This window comes from Falco peregrinus, chromosome 1 (assembly GCF_023634155.1).
Source record: "Falco peregrinus isolate bFalPer1 chromosome 1, bFalPer1.pri, whole genome shotgun sequence".
Classification (NCBI taxonomy): domain Eukaryota; kingdom Metazoa; phylum Chordata; class Aves; order Falconiformes; family Falconidae; genus Falco; species Falco peregrinus.
This window is the reverse complement of record NC_073721.1, coordinates 125,038,638-125,060,031: the sequence shown is the minus strand read 5'-3', so window position 1 is coordinate 125,060,031 and position 21,394 is coordinate 125,038,638. Positions and strand designations below refer to the sequence as shown.

Here is a 21,394-nt window from a genome sequence, read left to right as displayed (position 1 = left end):
TGCTTCTGTCAGGCACTGACTGGACAGGTGCTAGAGGAGCAGTGAAGCTGTAACATTAAACTCTTTAACAATGTCATTACTTAGTAACTCGTACCAAAAACATGGGCAGAACATTCAGGAACTTTCTATAGTTCTTCCACTTGTACGTGACTGGAGTGGTTGGGGGAAAAATGTTTGTTATTCCAGGAAGTTTCCAGCAAGTGTATGTCTGTGTACAATCAGAATATATGAGTGTGGCTGTTCATTATTTTGTATCTTTGGGGCCGTGTTTGGTAAGAAAATACAAAAAACTTGGATAATAAAGAGTGTCTTAGGACTATGTAGCTTACATTTTGATTTGGAGAAAGAGTAGAATATCATAATCAGAAGCTCAGAGTAGCTTTGGACAGAACTGGTGTTGCTGGGCATAACAGGAGCAAAAAGTGCAAATCCCATGCAATAGAGTAATGCATGGGGCATGAAATGTCACAGCAAATCATGCAGGTTGATGACAGCAATGTTTCTGGCCCAGAAGACAAGAAAAAGATAAAATGACTTCTTAGATTAATGCACTGTGTCATAAAATTTGTGTCTATCCAGATCACCACATAGGAGCATTGTTTTGCAAAGATGCCCAGCGATGTGGTCTTCAGTCTAAATAAAGAGATAGAGAAACATGCAGAAGTAGTTGGAGAGATTCTAGTCCACCTTCTATAACAATAAACCCAAGGCTTACAGGAGATGCTTCCGGGCTGTGTTTGCACGGTTTGCTCATAGCAGTATTGTCAAAATGGAGATGAGCAGATCATGCATCATGGAAGAACTGCAACCAGTAGAGAGGGTACCCTTAGCTGTAGTCTGTGGGTTCATGAACTTTTCTGCCTGTTTGTATTTGGGACTCAAGCATTACCTGAGGGTGACTTTCTTACTACCTTTTGGTTGTTGATGAGGCTTCGTAGGCTTCTCCTACTGAAAGTAGAGATCGCATTTTGCAGCTACAGGTTTAGGCATAATGCTGTTAATCCCACTTTTTCCCAATCAAATAGAACCTGTGTATAAAAACTGTGTAAAATTCAATTTAGTCTAACTAGTACTGTTAAGCTGTTGAATGTCTTCAGTGAAACAAGGAGCATCACATGTTGGCATTTCATTCAACAGAACAAGGTTCTGGAAATATGGTTGTTTTTCTTTGAGTTTGGTATAAGTCTTGTGACTTGCAGATATATAGGGATACAGATGAAGCAAAAAGTGTCATACAATATGACCTGCAAAAGGCAATAGCATCATGAAAATGAAAAAGTTTATATAATGGAAAATAATCGTTGTGAACAAAATGGTTTTACAAGAGAGAGCCTATAGCTGTGTGAGGTTTATACCCCAGAGGACATTGATCAGTGAGAAGCAGATGGGCAGAAAGCAAGGGACAATGAATTCACTATTTTTTCAGAGAGATATCAGGCAGCTTATACAGAAGGGTGAATGAATTCTGCTCGGTGGGTTTCCATGGGACTATACATGTCCAGGTGTGTCACACTGAAAACAGGAGAAGTCTGAGTAGGGATGCAATCAAAGATGGCTGATCACAATGAGGAATGAGTACACGTAATTGGTAACGTTTTCTTAATCAGAAGATGGTAATACACGAAGCTAGCTTTTTGTCAGAGCATGTGTAATGTTTTTGACAAGGGTGATTTTCTGGTCAAAAAGAGAAAGGCTGTGCATCTCAAATTGCTAACATTTGGAAGGGAACCGATTCTGTTTCAAATACTTGTTCTAGATTCAGCTCAGGGTTTTGAACTTCTGCCTGTCTAAATGAGTTTAGGTGCTATTATATAACATAAACTATAACATAGATGTGTGGCAAAGGCATTCGCTATTCTCCTCTGAAAGGTCTGAATTCATTTCACACTAGAATGGGAAATTTTTGTAATCTTGAGAACTTTTTCAGGGAATTGAAACTACATACCTCCTTTCTCTAATACTGATGAGTTTCAAAATGTGACTGTGATGTGATCTGGAACAGACTAAAGACTAAAGGGCGGGGAGTGTGGCCTGTGCAGGTATGGAGGAAGTGGCAGAGGGTCATTTTTAGAAATCTCCCAGTATTCATTTCCTGTTCCTGCTTTGCGATCTAATGCATTGTAGATGTATCACTTGTTTCTTTTCTTTTGTTTCTCAAGGGTCACGAACAAACAGCACCATTTTAGGGTTTTCATGAGTGTTTCTGCCAAATTCTCCTATTTTAGATCTGACTGTACTTCCTTAGAGGCTTTATTGTATTCTGATTTCATAGCTGGAAGATGTGTTTTTTAGTTATGCTTAGCATCACAAGCAACATAAATTTTACGGTTTTAACAAATTCCTTCCTGGACTTTCTGATCACCAAAACTGATGTTTACGAGCTTGAACATGCAGTTCTGTAGAAGACAGTAGACTTCTTCCAATCTGTTGGAAGAAGTGGGAATCAGCATGAAAAAAGGCAAATAGAGGATTTCTTCCAGGTCATGTCTGAGTGATAGTGTTAATGTGTACATGCTTGTAGAAGGCTTTAGTTTCTAGTTACAATCAATACTTGACATATTTTCCCCATGATTAAATTAAAGCTGGGAAAGTGAAATTTCCCTTAGGAGAAAACAAGTGGCAAAAGAGTTCATTGGTGATCTGCATCTAATCCAAATAAGTGCTACAATTACCTCTACTCTCATTCATTCATTTGTTCCTGTTTCCTCCTGCTGGCCTGGTGCCTAATAACTTTTTGGCTTACCATGCACTTCAGAAAGAGAAATACTTCATATATGTGGGCTTGCTATCTTCAGTACTCTACAGGATTCCTTATTAGTAAGGTTAAAGAGAACAAGTTAATGTTACCAGTATTATAGCTATATTTCTTCTGCATAATATTTTGCAAACAAATCTATAGACACAAAGTGTCCTTGAGATTCTGTGCCAGAATCCACATGCTGTAGGGTCATGGAGTAAGCATGTTTTCTGTATCAGTAATGAGGATAGCTAGATACTGGCTTCCAACCTGCCCAGCTGTGGGAAGCTTTAGGCTTCTGTGAGAATATTTTGTTTTTCTTAGAGGTTGTATTGGCAGTTGGTGCTTTCTTTGCCTTGTCTGCTAGTATTTTTGCTACGGGCTGGGATTTCACCCTCTTGTATATGCTCCTTGTAGGACGTGGATCTTCACTACATACCCAGGCTTTGTAGTTAGGTGTGAGCTTCTCACTGCCTGCTTTTCTTCCTGTGTTTCCATCCATAACTGGACAATGAAGAGTCGGTGGTGTGAACAGCATATTCACTTGGTTCTTTGAGGACAGTTTCATGAAAATCGAAACAGTTATGAATCAAAATAGCTTGAAGAAAGACATCAGGTAGAAAAGTATGAATGGAACCATTTAAAGTGTATTTTACAGAAAATTATAGTTGAACTTGATCTTCCCCACAACAGTAGTTTGATGAGATTCTGAAAGAGCCTTTTCAGAGTTGCAGTGCGAGCAACAGTCCACACAGTAGGTCAGTCAGAACTTACCTGCTTCTGTGAACCAGCTGTAGCCTATTTCTTTGCTTCTAAGAATAAAACTCAGGAATCACTCTTCCATTAATGATTTTTACATACTGAGTCTCTTGCCCTGTGGCTTTTTGAAGGATTAACCATTGGAAATAAATTATTTTTTTACACCTCACAGTTTGTTTTTGAGTCCTCTTAGACCATGGAAATAATTAAACTGTTTTGAATCTGGAAAATTAGTATATTAAATAAGTTGTCTGTTTTTTCATTTTGAAGTCAAACTTGCTTTGTGCACTGCTGTTAACTATGAAAAAACTTTAAAAATGCCTGACAAGTAGAGATGCTTTGCCGGTTGTTCTATTGAAAAATAGAAGATGTAAGAATGTTGTAATTTCTGCTACATTCCTGAAATAGCTGGTAACAGACTATAAGATTATATTCATATGCAAAGATGAAAATTATGGTAGCATTAAATTAAAATTATTAACTCAATCTTTATGACGTTAAGTCAGAGGCAGTCTAATGCTACACTGTCTATGAAGCCTACAGTTATTTACAACCCAAATGTTTACAGAAAATGAACCAACTAATTTATTTATTTATTAAAGGAACTACTGTTTCCTCATTAAGTCTCCACCTCCGCCATGGTATGTTTGGCTCTTTCAGGCAAACATTGTTTTTGACACAGCTCAGAACTGATGCTGATTCACAGTAGAACAGATAGAAACTGGGAATAGTTCGGTTGCAAAAATAAGCAATAGTTCAGGTGTTAAACTAGTGATGTGGAAAATTGCTCTGACAGTTATGTTGTTGTTCTATCTTTACTAAGACTTAAGCTATCATTTGCTTCAAATGCACCGACTGATGCCTGGTTTCCTAGCACATGCTCGCCTGTACTGTACTGCTTGTTTGTGGCCACAGGTGTTCTGTGCTGGGCATGTATGCATCTGCTGAAAGAACACGTTACAAGCTGGACCAAAGAACTTTTTCTTTAGAAACTTACAGTGACTATTTATCATGCGGGAGTTATTCTCTGTTGTTTATCCTAGTACAACTTATGGTGAAGCGAGCTGCAAATAATGGAATACAGGAGCAGATTTATCAAGCTTACTTTTGCTTTTATATATTCAATCAGGAGCATCTAGCTAATTCTCCATGAAGAAATGCATACTCTTTAGCCTATAATTAACATGAATGCAGAACCCAGAGACTCTGTTTCCATTTTCTAGATGTAAATTCTGGTGAAATAAGGCAATGTCGTGATTAAGAAGAATTCTGTAACTTGAATGATTGAATTAGAACCTTCTTCCAGATATGGCCTATTACAATTTTACATTATACACTAAATGACTGCATGGGACCTTGTAGACTGTACTAAGCTTTTGCTCATTTATTGTGTTATGGGATTTTCATCTGTGAAAGCTATGAGGTACCAGAGTTCTTGACTGTTCCTTGCTTGCTAGAATGGTACTCCATATTTAATCTAGGAGATAAATGAGCTTCTCAGTACCAAGGTGGGCAGGATTGTGATAAAGGAAGAACTGGATGATTTTGTGGATTGGAGTAGCAGCAAGAAATGTAGTAGAACAAATGCAAAGATGTACAGTCGGGGACTGTACATGAATCTTTGCTGTAAGGTAGGGGTTTATAATTTGAGCATGACAGATGAGAAGAGAGATCTCGTTATAGTCACAGGTTACAGGACATCTGTGAACTGCCAACATGAAGTGCAATGCTGTTCTAGGACTGATTCAGTAAGGTATTTTTATGCAGAGACAAAAATGTCAGAACCATTGTACAAGGGAGTGGTGAGACTTAATTTAGCATGTTATGTATTGCTGCTGTCCCCTTTATTTAAAAAAAAAAATTAAACTTGAACAAATGTAAAGGCAGCCACTATGGTAATTAAGTCCGAAGAAACCTATCACATGCAAACAGATTAAAGAAGCTGCCTTTTATTCCTCAGTGTCTGCTGTCACTCTTTTTTTCTTTCTTTCTTTTTTTTCTTTCAATGTACAGCATCCTAAAATGCATTTGGAAGTGGGAATTTGGGGTCATTAAAAAACATTAATTGCTTTAGAACAGTTGCTTTGGAAAAACTTGTTATCAATAGTGCCAAAAATAGTGACAAAATAATAGTCTGCTCATGCAACAATGGTACAGCTGAAATTGAGAAACAGATTTACATGGCTCACAACACCTGCAATTCTACTAGCCATAGCACCTTCTTTCCTTTTCTCATTTATGTGGTTTTCCTATAGTCTATCATAATTATTAATCAAAATAAAGGATGAACCTTAAATACTTTTCCTATGCACTGCTCATGTAGTTGAATTTGACATGCTGAGGGGTGGTGATGGGGAGGGGTCATGAATGAACAGGAAAAAAAAAATTGGCAGAAAGAAATAGAAACCTCTGTCATGTGAAAACTTGCTTATTCATGAACATCATAAAGCCCCTAATTTTTCTGAGACCACTCACAGTGCCAAAAATGGCAGCATGAGGAGAAATGTGTCCAAGAACAAGCATCAGATGTGAGGCTATATGATGTCATAGAATCATTATGTCACTCAATGCCAATTGATTTCTAGGGCTGATTGCAGGCAATCATTAATCGCTTTGTATTGAACAGCATGGTAGCTCCATCACATCTGGGGCAAGTACAAGTGGCACCTATTTAGCCAACATCCTGCTCTCAGCAATTTCATACTTCGTCTTTCAAACTAAACCAAACTGCTAGACCATGCAGCAAGATTATTCTAATTTCCCCCTCCCCACCGTGTGTGTCTTATTTTTCCTAGGAATTTAAATAGTTGAAAACCTTAGCTTACTTGTAAGTTCAGTGTTTCCTGCTCATACTGACAATAGCGTGCCACTGAACAAGGAGGCATTAATGGAGCAGCTGTAAAAATATTTAGAATTTCTGAATATTATTATGCTACCCTGTGCGTTTATCAGAGAGGAAAGTGACATAATATGAGGAGTGTTCCTTTTTTACACATCTGTATTGGAAAAAGTTGTTGCAAGTAAGGTGTATGCTCAGAGTCTGGTATTAGAATAATCTCACTGAACCCAGAGGTTCATTTACTATATGTAGTGAATATTAAGCAAGAGCATTAGGATGTATATTATCAAAGACAAAATGTCTTGGGAAATGGGAGCTAATTGACATGACATATTAACTATAGACGCTGCCCTATGGTGTTAATACGATGCATTTATTCTACCATTCCTTTCTAGTTTAGAAACAGACATATTAAATCTGATAAAATGTTTCTGGTGAATCCCACGGCATTTTATAATAATGAAAAATTTCCTTTTGCTTTTCTCCATGTGCCTGACAATCACGAAAACTTACTTAGACATGTTACATCAAATTGGAATATTTTTAAATATAAATGTTTCTCATTAGCTGGGTTCTCGGACAGTCAAAGTGATTGGTAGCAAAATGTTGCATTCCTATGAGATTATTAAATACTTTGGCCTTCTGTAGTCATTCTTCTCTAAGGATTATAGTAATTCTTTTGAAATCTATGCTTTATCTCTGCAGGTTCCGCTATTTATTTTGTCAGTAACTTCAGTTGTGATGGTTTGCTGTCAATCATCCATTGTCAAAAGATAAGTGGATTTCCTAAAATATTCTGTTGGTGCTGTCCCACAGCTGAGGAAGAATTTACTTGCAGACTTTGGTTTTATAAATGAGACATAACTCATTAATGAACTGGGTCATCTGTTGTACACATACTAAGTCAATAAGTTGTTTCTGTAAGGCAAGAGTAAGTGTAGCTAAAGATGACTTGTAATCCTAATGTCTTCTTAGAGTCTCCTTAACAATAGTCATTGATATGAACATAAATTACTGTTATTACATACTTAATTTTTTATGGTACCTAATTAGATAATTTTCCAAAGAACTTTTTATCACATGTGTTTTCATTAATTAACATTACATGTCGTTAGCAGTCAGCTCTGCTTGATCAAAGACAGGTAAGTTGTAGCAAGATTCGGAGAAACAACATAACATTTACTAATTATATTATTGATTTTATGGTCTGAAGAATCCTAATTATATGTGATACAAACTGGACCTAACTGAGCCTGCTGGGGGTACTTTGAACATGAGCAATTCCTGGCAGTTCTGAACATCTTGCTTGCATAAATCACTTCTGGGCCTGATTGTGCATCTGTTTTCAAAGGTGATGTTTTAATGGACTTTGAAATCTGAAAAAGTGCATTCTGTGTGGCTCCACATGAAAGAGGAAAGAGATCTGGGATTTTTTACCCCTGATTTTAATCATTCCGAAAATATTTTAGATCTGTAGGCGGATACTTTTGAACACTGGAAGTAATATGGCATGGTTGATTTTAATTAGCAGGCCAGTCTAATACAGAATTTCCCATAGCTCCCTATGACTTCTTTTTTTTCAAATGAGTTTTTAGTACTTTCTTCAAAGTTAATGATAGATCCAGACTTTCAAAATTTTAATTTCATGTGAAGGTAAAAAACTAAAAAAAACCCCACCAAGTCTTGAGGTGAATATTTGATTAGAACAAATGCAGATCTGAGAAACAGGAGAGACCTCAGATGTGTCTTATGTAAGACACATGTGTAAGTGCTTTCATAGAAAAATGAAAAGGAATTTAGATCAATGACATAATCATGAAATGTTACTCTTGCCCTTAATTGCTTATACTTAAGAACATGAAAAGCCTAGTTTTTAAAGCATGTGCCTGAGTATGTAATTAGCCTATTCAGTTGCATGAAATTTCAATTTACTCTCAATTCATGATAATAAGGTGATACATTGCTAGTAAATATTTTGTTTAAATTGAAAAGTGTGAACATCTTTTAGAGCTAAACATCCATATTTCCAGCTGGCCTTTTTGTGCCTGTTTTCATTGAGATGTTATAAGATCTGAAGGGGATATTTTGACCAAATCCTTCTGAGGAGGAACTTAAAGACAATAAAATACTCTGCCAGAGTCAATATTTCTTTTTTTTTAAAAAAAGTGTCTGAAAAAATGAGAATTGTTTACTCTTATTTTTCGAAAACAACTTTCAATTTTCATATGTTCAAGCTCTTTGAGTAACATTCTAAGAGCTTCTGACTGCTCTGGTTCCCACCTACTCATTCCTACTCCCACCTGATGTTTGACTTGCTAGTTAGCAAATAAAGAATCAGTCTGAAAAACGAATGACTGGGCTGGTGGGTGGGCTCCAAATTTAAACAAACAAACAAAACACATCATATCCCCGTACTTCATTTGTGTCTGTTGTCTACTTTGGCATAGGATGAAGAGGTTTTGTTCCTCAGTAGATGAGACTGGCCAGCATAAGTTATGAAAAATATTTAACAATTAATAGTTAACCATTACACTGTGCATTTACATCTATTTTTCTTCTATGAAAGACTGTCAGAAATAGGATGTTGGGAAGAAGGACTTGTTCCATTTTACCAGGGGCAAGGCTGAGGCAAGGGCAGCTCAGAGTGTACACACAGCCATTGGTTGACAAGTGAGCTTGGTACACAGTACTGCTTTATTCTATTCTACTTGTTTCTTTGGCACTCATCGCTGTAATACCTGAGACCTAAACTCTTGGTTCTTGCTATTGTGTGTGGGTTGCAAGACTAGCTTTATTTTCCTAGTTCATATCAGAGACTTTTTTTGAAACAAGTAGTGAAGTAAGAATGCCTTAAGACAGAACAAGGTAAATAATTTCCAAGGTGCAGAGCATAAGGCCAGAAGTCTAGACACATGTACTGTTTTGACTTGCAACCCACTCTCCTAGGGGGATTCAGAACAGGGCAGCAATCACAGGCCTGAAAGCATGGGTGTTGTAGGGAATCAAGCTCTGTGTTCCATCTTTATGTGGAAGAAAGCCAGTACACACTCTTGTTTGCTTGGTAGAAAATCCAAAGGATATTGCAAGGTGTATTACCAACATAGTTCTCAAGAATCAGTGAAAGGAGCAACTCAGGAGTTATTTGAACAGCCCAGGATATAAAACAGTAATTGATGATTTATTCAAATTTGTGCTGTATTTATCTATTTATCCTTGTAGCTGTCAGTTGTTTAATTGGACAGTGATTACTCTGTCCCAAGGAGTTGGCTCATACATACCTGTTGAACATCTTCAACTTTGTATGTCACAGTTATAACAGTAGTAAGTCATGTAAAGTGTTGATTTAGGAAGAGATAAGATCTAGTTCAGCTTCTCCCTATTTGAAGAAAGGAATGCCATAAAATGAAGCAATGCTGTGTGCGATGAAAGACGGGAGGAAGAAAAGGTGGCTAAGATAGATGAGTAATGTGCAGGCTAGTAAGATTCTAATGGGTGGCAAGAAGAGAGTTTATAACCACCAATCTTGCTTCCACTGTTCCTAAACATTTTTATGCACAGAGAAAACTGTTTTCTTCTGTGGTAAAGGATGGATCATCAAATCGTAAGACTGTGACCCTTCACCCTGCAATGCATGGCAACCTGGAGTCCCAGCAGATGCTAAAACTTGTAGCTAAGAGCCTAGAAACTGCACAGGTTCCCTTGGAGATGGACTTAGTGAAGTTGCAGTTTAAACAAAGAGAGATGCAATTGCCTGAAGTGAGTTTTGTGAAGGGGAAGTGGAAAGTGGTTGTTGATCTTTGGTAGAAGTGCCCATACAATTTTAAATGGGATTATTTAGAGGGGGGGTTGGCAGCAGTGTGTAAGATAATAAGACCTTGGAGATAATGAGGAGGTCAGAAAAATAGCTGAGGAGGGAAATAGGACTCACAGGATGTACCTAAAGAACAGGGGTAGATGGAAGGAGATGAACAGTCTGTGAGGAGCTTAAAAGACCTTCATCATTGCTGTGCTCTGGAAGGGAGATGATGATTAGCTCATGCTTACAATTATAAGATTTCCACAAGTATGCTAACCAATACAAGAGTCTCAAAGCTTATGCTTTTCTGTGCTGAAGATTATATCTGATAGGAGAGGAGAGAAGAATGGGGAACTACTTGTTTCCTGCCAGCCATTACCTTGTGTGCCTATTTTGTGGACAGGAGGACTTACATTATGTTTGGTTTTGTTTAGCAGCATACATGTAAGTGATATCTGCTCGGATAATATCAACACAGAGTAAGCTGTGTTAAGTTTACGATACATTGAGTTAAAAAATGTAAAAACAACTTTTAAGCTCCTATTTTTATGCCTCTGTGAAGGGATTAATAAAGCACGCACAGGGAAGAGTTCTCTAATCTGAGTGCTGTGGATGTGAGAGCAAGCTACAAGGAGGGCTATGAGTAAAAAGACCTAGCAGATGAGATTATATATAAGATCTTGATGAGGGAAGAATGTAGAGAGAAAAGTTTATTTGTCTTAACTTGTGAAAAAACTTGATTAGTACATCTGTAAAATGATGGAAGTTAAGCCCTAAAATTACCCCATAAACTCTCTCTCTCCTATAATTTTTATTAACATTTTTTCTCAAAGTAGTTAAATAAGTTTTCAGTGCCACATTTAGGAGGAGGGGGAAGAGGAAGGCAAGGTAGTAGCATGCACCAGTTATTCAGATCTGGTTTTGTCCATAGGGATTTTTCTAGCTACTGATTTTCTGCCAGAAGGAAAATACTAGCTCTAACCTGAGTAGCTCCAGTACCATCTGTGTCTGATGACTGAGCTGGTAGATCCAAATTCTCTCCTGATACAAATTGGCACAGTGAACTCAATGGAGTTCAGCCATTTACACCAGTAGAGACCTTGGCCCTTACATCTTCTTTGCTTTCATTCTGCCTGAGATAATCCCCTGCAGCCCCTCCGTTCTTTATGGCTTTGCTCTTTTTGATATATTTATGAATGTTCCTCTCCTGACTTTATGACAGATACTTTGCACAGTGCCCTGTTACTGTAAGCCAGGTGCTTTTATCCTTAATGAACAATTTCCTGGAAAAAAAAAAAAAAGAAAAGAAATAAACAATAGATAAAGTAGGTCATGGAGACAGCAGAGTCAAGAGCTTTGCATAGTGATGTAAAATTAAATAAGTCTGGGGTCATGTTCTCGTTTATCTCTCCAGTTATTGCTCTAACGGTGTCTGTGATGGTTCCTGGAAAGGTGAGGATGTTTTGGGAGACTGACTGGATCTGCTGGGAATTTTGGCTGCAGTCTCCTCTTCTCTCCACTCTGCACAGAGGAGAAAACCAGCACAGAAGTGTAAGACTTGGATGTTATGAAAGAGCATTTGCAGATGCTGCTATTGCCCATCTTAACCCGTTGAGACCCATCTTAGTGAAGTTGCAGTTGGCTACTGCTCTGTAGCTGAATGAAGATTGTTCATGGTGACTGTCCTTGGTTATATAGCTTTAAGGCTTACAGTCAGTGGTGGGTGGTCGAGAGATGCAAGTTTAAGTCTAGATCGCAGAGATATTTTGCTTCTTGAAGTGACCTATATTCCTGAGCCCCGCGGTCAGCCCAGTTGGCACAGCACTCCTCTTTTCTGGTCCACAGCTGGGCTCACAGGGGAATCTACGCATGGAGAAGGGATTTGATGTGTGTCTGAGTCTTGACTTGACATGGAGCCAGGCCTTTGCTAGGATATAAACCTGGCCTCACATTTGAATATGCATCTTAAGCTTTCTTTAGAGGTGTTTTGAGAGACTAGCTTTAGTCACTTTGAGTAGGTTCCTTGTTACCAGCACATGTGACCAGCTGGTGGATAGTTGTGAAGCAATATTTCTGCAGCATGTCCCTTCATAGCAGTGACCAGCAGTAATTGCAAAGACCTTCTTCACACACCATGACCTCCTCCATGGCCTCAGCTTTCTGTCTTAGAGAAGGGCAGATCGGTTCAGCCTGCTTTCCATGTTGGATGCTTAAACCTTAGAGTTTATTTCTAGGCACCTAAGTAACTGGCCTAATTCTCACATAGAGATATTTGTGCATGCTCTGAAAATCAGATAAATTACATGGACTCCTAGCTTTAGGCTTTTAGCTTTGACGTGATTGAACCAAATACCATTCCTCCAGTATTGATAGTGTTCCAGAAGAAGCACAGGAAAGCACAAAGGATTATTGCAGCTTCTGAGGAAACCTCTCGTATTTCAAGTCAAACTGGCAGTGTTTAAGTAGCCACTCTAATTCTTAAGTCATTAGAAATCTAAAAATTGATTTAAGATTTGTCTTGCTGTTTAGCAGACTTTAATAGAAAAAGTTATGCTCTGTATGGGCCAGTCAATGTTTTTAATAGTTATGAAGTTAAAATTTTCAAGAGGCTAACAGGGAAATAGAGTACAGGAAGAGAACATCTGCGTGCTGTTGTAACAGAGAATGCCAGGGAGGATAAAGTACTGGGAAAACCCAGAGAACAGATGAAGATATATGTTATTGTACCAGTGGGATTAGTAAAGGTATAGATGCATAGGAAGCAAACATTATTTTCTTAATGTCTTATGGAAGAAACTGAAGATAAAAAGCTTTGCCCTGCCTGCAGCATTTTTGAAAATACGTGTTTAGTTTCAGTATTCATTTTATTCCACTGTTCGGTTTCATTTTGTTTGGATTACTACCTTAAAAGTTCAAGGCATTCACCAACTTTAAAACCAAATTGAAAAAAACGAATCTGGTTTCTCAGTGCAGCTCCAAGGCTTGCAAATCAGCCTTCTTCCATAAATACTGCACAGTTTCTGGAAAAGAAAAGACAGGTCTTTAAATGAAATATGAGATATAGCATTGGGATGTGATAGTGCTGCTGTAGATCAACAGCCATCAATCTGTGTTACTTAATTTGTCCCTGGCTCAGCTGTTCACTCTGCTTGGGACTTTTTTGTTGTTTGTTTTGCTTTATTTTCCTCTGAGATAAATGAAGACAAAAAGAAAGGGCCAATTGTTCTTGACAAATAGAAGCAATTTTTAAAAATATACCATAAAGGATATTCTATATTTTCAAACAGCACTTTTTTTTCTGACTTTCACAGCACTTCACAGAATCATACTTAATTTATTTGACTGCATGTATTGTATTTCATTGCTTGTTACTCCTATTTTCAGGTCAACTTCATGTGCACTCTTTAAATGCTGTAATAAAATTCTGTTGGAATGATTGGGTTTTTTTAGCTAAATACTTAGAAACATATTCCTCATCTGGGCATGCCTGTAACGCTTAGGTTGCTTTATTTATCCTGGGTGTTCTGGGGATACAAGGTCTTTGTTGCTCTAAATGTCTAAGGAAGCATATGTTGTAATTGTTTGACATCTTGAACATGGATTAGGTGGGTGGCTATATGTAAGCAAGCTAACTTGAGTTCTCAGGAGATCAGCTTTTTGATGTGTGTCAGCTTACTTTCTGTTCTGAAGTACTGTATGTGAAGGGATATGTGAAATATGCATGGGATAGTGAATATAAATATACTGTTAAATCAGTAGAGAATGTGACTCCCCACACAGTTTCAGCAGCCTTAAAATTTGACTATGCAAGAAGTCTGGGATCAGTACTGGGGAACTACAGCACTGGCTGTCTTCCTGTTCCGTCCCCTTACAGCAATGGTTAAATGGGGACATCAGAGTAGCAAGGTTAAGCAAGCAAATGCATAAAGTGGTTCTTTCTGACTTTTTTTGTTTACCATGTTTTAATTCAGAGGGTTCAGAGATGACTGGCTTGGGAGGATTTCTTGCAGGAGGTCGTCTTTTGTTGAAATACTGCAGCATACCAGGATTTTGCCTTCAAAGCCTGCCAGCACCAACTTGCTTTTGGCAGAAAGTGCCAGTGGAATGTCAGCCATCTCCTTGTCCTAACTGGCAGGGCTTGGAAGATAGTTCAGGGCTTAGGCGCTACAAGGAACAGTAACATTTCAGTGGACTTGAGTTTGGATTAATAACTTAAAGGGCCAAATGTTCAAAGGGCTAGCTTCCAATTTTACACTGGTAGTTGAGTAAAAGCACAAATTTATGGGCAGAAAATCACAGATAATTTTTTTCCAAGCTGACCTTTCTGGAAAGGAGCCAGCAATTATCTGTTTTTGGGCACTATTTCAGCAGCATTTTTAGGTGTTGGTAATGTAATATTTTCATTAAATTTCTGCTGGACTATTGATTAACTGTTATTTAAGAAAAAGAAATTTAGATTGTAATGAATAATAGCTTCTTGGATTGGTGCTTGTGCTTTGCACAAGTGTGCATGGATTTGAGCTTGTGTAAGTACTGATAAAGTAAGTGTCTGCATTTCTTTGTGTGTTGATGTTGATCTCATAGACTGGATGGATAATGCCAAATGTGTTTATATCTTGTTGCTTCAGTATCTAATCACTTTTCAGTTTGTAATATACTTATTCTTAAAGCACCTGGCAGGTTGGTCATTCATCTTCCCATTTTCTGTGGAAGATACTGAGACTTTGAGAAATTGTATGTCCTTAATTTCCCCTGAAGTTTCAAAGCCTGGTGTTGGATGGTGTTTGGGTGCCTCTGAAGGCTCAGAGCTAGCCTACAGAAAAGACTAGATGCAGAACTTGGGTGGAATTTGAGCTACCCCAGTCTAGCTAACTTTGCTAACCTGGTGTCAGGCCTTAAGTCTTTGACAGTATGATTTTAAACTCAGGTCCTCTGAATCCTAAACACGTGCCAGCCTTTGTCTTGATAAACATGTTTCATTACCCGTAACTAAACTAATTGCCTGTATTGCTTGCCTAGTGGCATGTCTCTGTGGTATTTTGACCCAATTTTCCTCTGAGAACACCAAAGGAACAATCCTGAACTTCCAAAAATAACATTTGATAGATTGGGAAGAGCTTACTTCATTATTTATTCCTGCTCTGCTCTAGCCAAGCTCCCTATGACTCCAGTGGAAGTCAGCTTATATGAGTGTTTAGCATTGAAGCAGATCTTCAGACTTCATAAGATACCTGTGGAACTGTAAGAGTGTTCACCACAGCAATTGCAACTCATGCTGATATATTTTAGAGCTTAGGAACTTCTAGCAATTCAAGAGGTTTGGACATTCAGTTCCCATTAAAATCAGCTCCCCAACCAGTTTTGAAAAACTGAACAACTGTGGTTCAAAACGTAAGGGAGAGTCGTGAGGGCACTCTAGTACTTAGGACCCCAGTGCATTTATCAAGTCTTTAAAAGAAAACCTCTAAAATTACATCTTGGGAAATGGAATTAGTTCTTTGTACTAAACAGCACCTACTTCACTGAATGGTGTAGCAGAGGTGACTGCTGCTAAGACTAAGCAAACGGGACTGAGAATGGAGCTCTTCATACTTTTCCTTGATGACTTCCCCATAAACGGTGCAAATCTCTAAATTTTACTTTTATTCTTTTATTTCCCAAGCCATGTTAACTACAGAAAATACCGTAGAATTGTTTAATTTGTTTCATTCCCAGCATTTACTGTAACTTCAGCCGTGAGCTGTGGTTGAGTAGCAGAGGAGCATGGTTAACTTTCACAGAGAGCATAGAATACTTTTATCCTGAAAAGTTAAGGTTTCTGCTTAAGTCTATTGGCATTGCCATTATGGCTAGGACAAGGAACAAGCTTGTCTCCATCGTATGAACTCAAGTGTAAGTTAAGAAAGTTCCTAGTTTTGTACATCTTGTTGGTCTGTAGGTCCTAGCTTGTGCCACTGCTGGGATTGGCCTCTTCAAGGAACTGAACTGTACAAACCGGTCCTGTGCCGTGAGCCTTCACAGGATACTGTCAAGGAAACCTGCTGGAAGTCAATAGCAGTTGTGCTGTCCTGGTCAGCTGCGTTTCTCCCCTTGGCTGTGTCACCTCCAGGTGACAGGAGACATGTCTAGTAATGGTGTCAGGGACACTTGTGAATAGTAGTGGCTCCTGTATCTACTCCAAGTATTTCCAGCTATTGAACTGCCTTCTTGAAATCACAGGCAGACGTGCATGCAACCCTTAGAGAGCAGTGCTTAAGGAGAACATGGAAAAGCTGAATATATGACTGACAGCATGGATTTTCTAGCACAAATTATAGACCAGTTGTTTTGCCCTGTGTGTAAGGGATAATAATTTGTCCTCATTACAGTGAGTCATAAAGGCTTAAATAGAACCTGTTAACTGAAATATCATCTTTTAACAAAAGCAGCTTCTTGTCTACTATCTTCCTGCATTAATTGTGCAAGATGTCAGTAGAGGGAACCCAGAAAACTGGTGCGTAGTCTGGTGTTTCTGCTAGTTCTTCTATCACTTGAATTTCTCTGTGCTCAGATGACAAGAATCACATTGTCAGTGCTTTTGTATTCAGTACCTGAGCCTTACTGGAAGTGTTTATCTGTTTAAAACAGCTTTAATTTTCATTAAAACCAAAACAAAACCACAACCTGTCTTTGGCAATGTTTCTTTTGATTGTGGCAACAATTTCTAGAGGTGATTAGTGAGTCTGAGTGGCTTAGTTCTTGCCTGCCCAGATTAAAACCACCTGTTTCTTAGCATGCATTCTGAGCTCTGCATATTATTTAGCCCTTTCGTGGTATCTCAAGTTATTAATCACAAAGTGAGACATCCAAAAAAATCCTGATCAGTTTTGAAACTCATGGCCTCATTTAGCTTTCATAACAGCTTGTTTCTAACAAAATCTGATGTAGAGCCAAATGAAGTGTGTGTTTAAATGATCCCTTGCCTAAACTATCATGAAAATTTCAGATGGGATGAGAAGGAGGAATGCCACAGAGGGCAGCTTGTTGGAAGATTGCTACTACTTAGAGACTAAAATAGTGTAATCAGCAAACACTCAGTCACTTTAATGCTTCTTCAGTGAAATCCAACTTTTTTTTTTTCTGGCTTAACTATTCTCTTGCATTTTCTTCAATTGCTCATACAGAAATACTAGAATACATTTTAATTTTGATGCACCTAGATTTTCCTATTTGGTAGAAACTAAAATAAAGAACAGAATTAGGGATAATTACTTGATAAATACAATACAGTTGTGAAGAATCAATATGGCTTTGTAAAGGCTTCACAAGTTGTTAAAGCTCTTTGAAGTAAACATGTGGATCAAGAAGATCTGGTTAGCTTTCCAGAAGGCTTTTGCAAGGTCTTTCATCAAACTTCCTGAAAGAAACTGAACTTTCTTGTTGCAATATTAAAGAAGACAAACCAAGTTGTTTGTATGATAGAAAATGATAGAAAACAAAGTCTGAGAATCAATGATTGATTTCTAACAGAGGAGCAAGGAGGAGTCAAATTGAGGAGGCAGAGGGAAAAACAAAGTAGTTCGTACAGTATGTGGCTAAGATGTGAGACCATCACAGGATGTTATTGGCACTAAAATTTAAATTTAGGGGGTTGAAATTTACATTTTAGTGGACCAAAAACTGTTAGACAAATTATTGGAATAGAATCTATCACATGCGATTAAACACAAAGATACCACTTGTGGCAGAGGAAGTCACAAAGTTGCAAACTGCTGGAAGCTAGAAAGGTTTAAAAATGATCTGTTACTGTCAGCAGTCATCTTACACTCTTTTCTAGGTATTTGCTGTGGCTGAAAGCAGGATAGTGGCCTTCAGTCTGATAGCACAATTATGATATGTAATCGTTTGGAATGGTTTATCTTATTTCTGTCTTAATTTATTTCTGCTCCCCCAAACACACTTTCTTTGACTCCATACGTTTTCTGTTTTCCAAATTGATTCCTTACAGGGCCAAGCAATTTCCGAAGAGCTTTCTTCTGCTATCCTCTTAATGTGCTGTGTGTCTTCATGTGCTGATAGTCTGTAAAAACAGGATCCACTAGGATTTTTTAGCACTTTGAGGTAAGACTTTTTAAAATGGTTCTTTGTTAAATACATTGCATCAAAATTTGTGGGAAAAATTTAGCTTGGTTTAGTTGACTGCATATACATTTAGACATCTAAAGGAATGATCTTCAAAGGTATATAAGGATTTAAGAACATTGCATCCTAGTGAAAGACACTTCTGTAGATGTTTTCCCTAATAACAGCTGGACACCATATGAGGGTTTTTTGCCTAGTTTAGAACCCACTTCATCCCAAATTGAGAGAAAAGCATTATATTTAGAATTCTGTCATGGACTAGAAATTCTGTTTGAATTTCATGTCAAAGTCACGTTACAAAATATTTTATGACAGAAATGTCAAAATGAAATGTTCCATTACTTCTGCCCATGAACAGGCAATTCTTAGAGTGGTCATTTTTAGTTAAATTTTCTAGTCTGTCATGCAATGAAGCAGAGGAGAAATTTAATCTGTGGTTTTGGTTTTGGTTTTCCTTTTTCTTCCAACCATTTAAAGTATACACTAGTCCTCTTTCACAAGAATATTACCAAACCCAGGTCCTCAAGACCTAGAGAAAACTTTAGAGGATGCTTGCCTCACCCAACAAGGATTCTTTGGAGTCTTATTTTCTTTGCATGTGGGTTGTAATCTTGTGGGGTACTGTCGTCTTCAGTTTATGTTGTACAAACTGCAAAAGAGAGTAACAAACTTACTTTTGTCCACACTTCATTGTACTTCATCCAGTTTAAAGGGTTGTCTACATCTTCTGGTCACTTTACAAACCCCAACAGTTTCCTTAATAAAGATTTTTGTAAAGTGAATCCACAGACAAATATGTCAAAACTATTACTTTTTCTATAGCTAAGATCTGGGGCTTAACAGTGAAAGTGTGTTTCCTTGCTTTTGTGATGGAACCAGTGACCTGTATCAATATTGTAGGTGAAATACTGAAATAATATTCAAAAAGTAGCAAGATATGTGAAAATGGCTTAATGAGTAACAGATACTTAACCTAATCAGTTATAATTAACAGAGAGTGAGGCACTTGCAAAAAATCACCAAATAATATTTTGGATTGGAAGACCCTCTTTTTTTGCCAAATTGCACCTAAATTGACTTCTTTCACCCCTGAAAAGAAAAATCAGGCCTAGAAAGACAAAAAGTTAAGAGTCTATTTAGGGATAGCACAGAGGACCTGTGTGTCATTTATTTTCTTGTTAAGCTTGAAAGGCTGCCTGTTCTCAGGAGAGTGGCAGTGACAGACATTGGAAATGTTTATATAATTTGGCTATTTCTTTAATGAAGTTACAGGCATTGTCCCCCTGAAAGGCTGATGCTGCTGCCTTGGAGAATATGTTCCAAACATTAAATGCAATGCAGGAATGTAGTATGTATTACAGTGAGCAATAAAAGCTGGGGAAAAAAGTGTGTTAAATGTCATTACTGGATTCTTTTTTGATGTTGGTTTTTAATATATGTGCTTCTATTTTTAGAGTTTTATTCTGAATCTTGTAATAGCAACCATTCCATTTTGGTATGAGGTCTTTTCTATTAACTGTGATCAAAGTGAAATATTTCATTTGAGTTAGAAAAAGAGGCACTTGAGATGAATGAGGTTCTGCTGTATTTGGAGAGTTGGATGTTTCTGATATACGATCTGACTTAGAAAGTTAGAAAACTAATTGCACAAAGCAGTTCATTTATAAACAGATAACAAAATAGCATTAGCATTAGAAGCTTAGCAATTTTGAACCTCTTTCTTTCAAATGATGATTTGTTGTTCGGTTTAAAACTAAACTGATACATTGTTTTCTTTAAGAACAAACTGAGATCTCTGAGAACTATAGAATTCAAATATATGGCTGCTTTAGTTAAATGTGAAAACTTCGCTAGGTAGAAGTCAGACTGTCTTTCTGCCTCTAATTTAGGGATAAACCCAGGCAGTTGATGTTCTGAAGGAGTTAACAAACTGAGCACAGAACTATGTTTTGATTGAACACACCCACACCCACACTCTTTTCTTAAGGATTGTATTTCTCAAGCAGTTCTACCCTGTTCATTCTTTGACCATTTCTGTTGATTAGAAGCAGGCTTTTCTCTAGTCCTATTTTTTCAGTCTTGCCATGTACCAAAGGTGTAGAGAATGAAGAAAGGGGTGTTTTGGGGTTTTTTTGCAACTTATAAATACAGTGCTCAGAAAAACTTGTCCTCTCTACTTTGGTATTGTTCTAATGGTAGCTAGTGTAATACATTAAAGGCATTTTTTGAATTTTTTTTATTAAAGGGCTGTCTGTCTTTTTGTTGAGCCTCATACTTGGGTAGCTCACATCTGTTGGTACATGATACATTAAAAGAAAGTTCGATTCTACTCTCAGACAAGCTCTGAGATTTTGGACATTGGGTTTGTTGATCTTTTGTCCCATGAGCACTTGCAGGTCAGCCATTCAAGGCACTTTTCCTCCATGGAGGAAGTAGAGTCTAGGACAAGTCTATCATATGTCTTTTCAATAAACAGAGATACCTCTCATGTCCTTATCTCGTCAGCCCACTTAATTTCCAGAGTAAGCTTTTGCATTGCTGCCATGGGAGTTTGAAACAGCCTGCAGGTAGAGAATGGTCACTCATAGACTTAAATCCATTTCATGAGGAACATTAACATTAAATCATGTTAATTAACATTAATATGGCTTACATGGCTTAAGGCCTATCTTCGGGTTTAGCAGAGCTCTAGGAATAATTTAAAAGATGAGCTATTATTCCCATTGGGAACTTGACTTCGAATCCACTAAAGGCAATGGGTGTCCTTGAACTAGCTAAGAAGGCTTTGAATCGGGAGGTAATTTCAGATCAGCTTTCCTGGCTATCCCTCTGCTGTTCATTCTGCTTTCTGATGACTTCTTTATGCTGGGCTGTATATCAGTGCCATGCAGAGCAAACCCCTTAACATCCCTTTTGCTGTTCTGGACCAAGAGGCAATGAGCCATGTGGTTTTTAGATGATCACATGAGGATTCAGTCTATTTTTAGGAAAGTCTTGTTGCCAAGAACAATTTCTGGGACTTTTGATTTGAATGGTGGATTATGTGACGATGTAAATGCCTGAAATGGAGATCTAAAAATATTTTTTACTGACTTAATGTTTAACAGATTAACACCTCTGATACAGTTACATTTAGAAGCAG

The 21,394-nt window shown here is 37.7% G+C and overlaps 1 protein-coding gene across 3 annotated transcripts in view; it reads left to right on the top strand.

Annotated features, from left to right (window-relative positions):
• Positions 1-21,394, top strand: part of MEGF11 (multiple EGF like domains 11) — a 288,733-nt gene that overhangs the window by 52,365 nt on the left and 214,974 nt on the right. For all 3 annotated transcript variants that reach the window (XM_055815691.1, XM_055815687.1, XM_055815686.1), the window contains exon 2: positions 18,119-18,231. The gene's annotated coding sequence lies outside the window, so the exon portion shown is untranslated. The remainder of the gene's footprint in view (positions 1-18,118; positions 18,232-21,394) is intronic.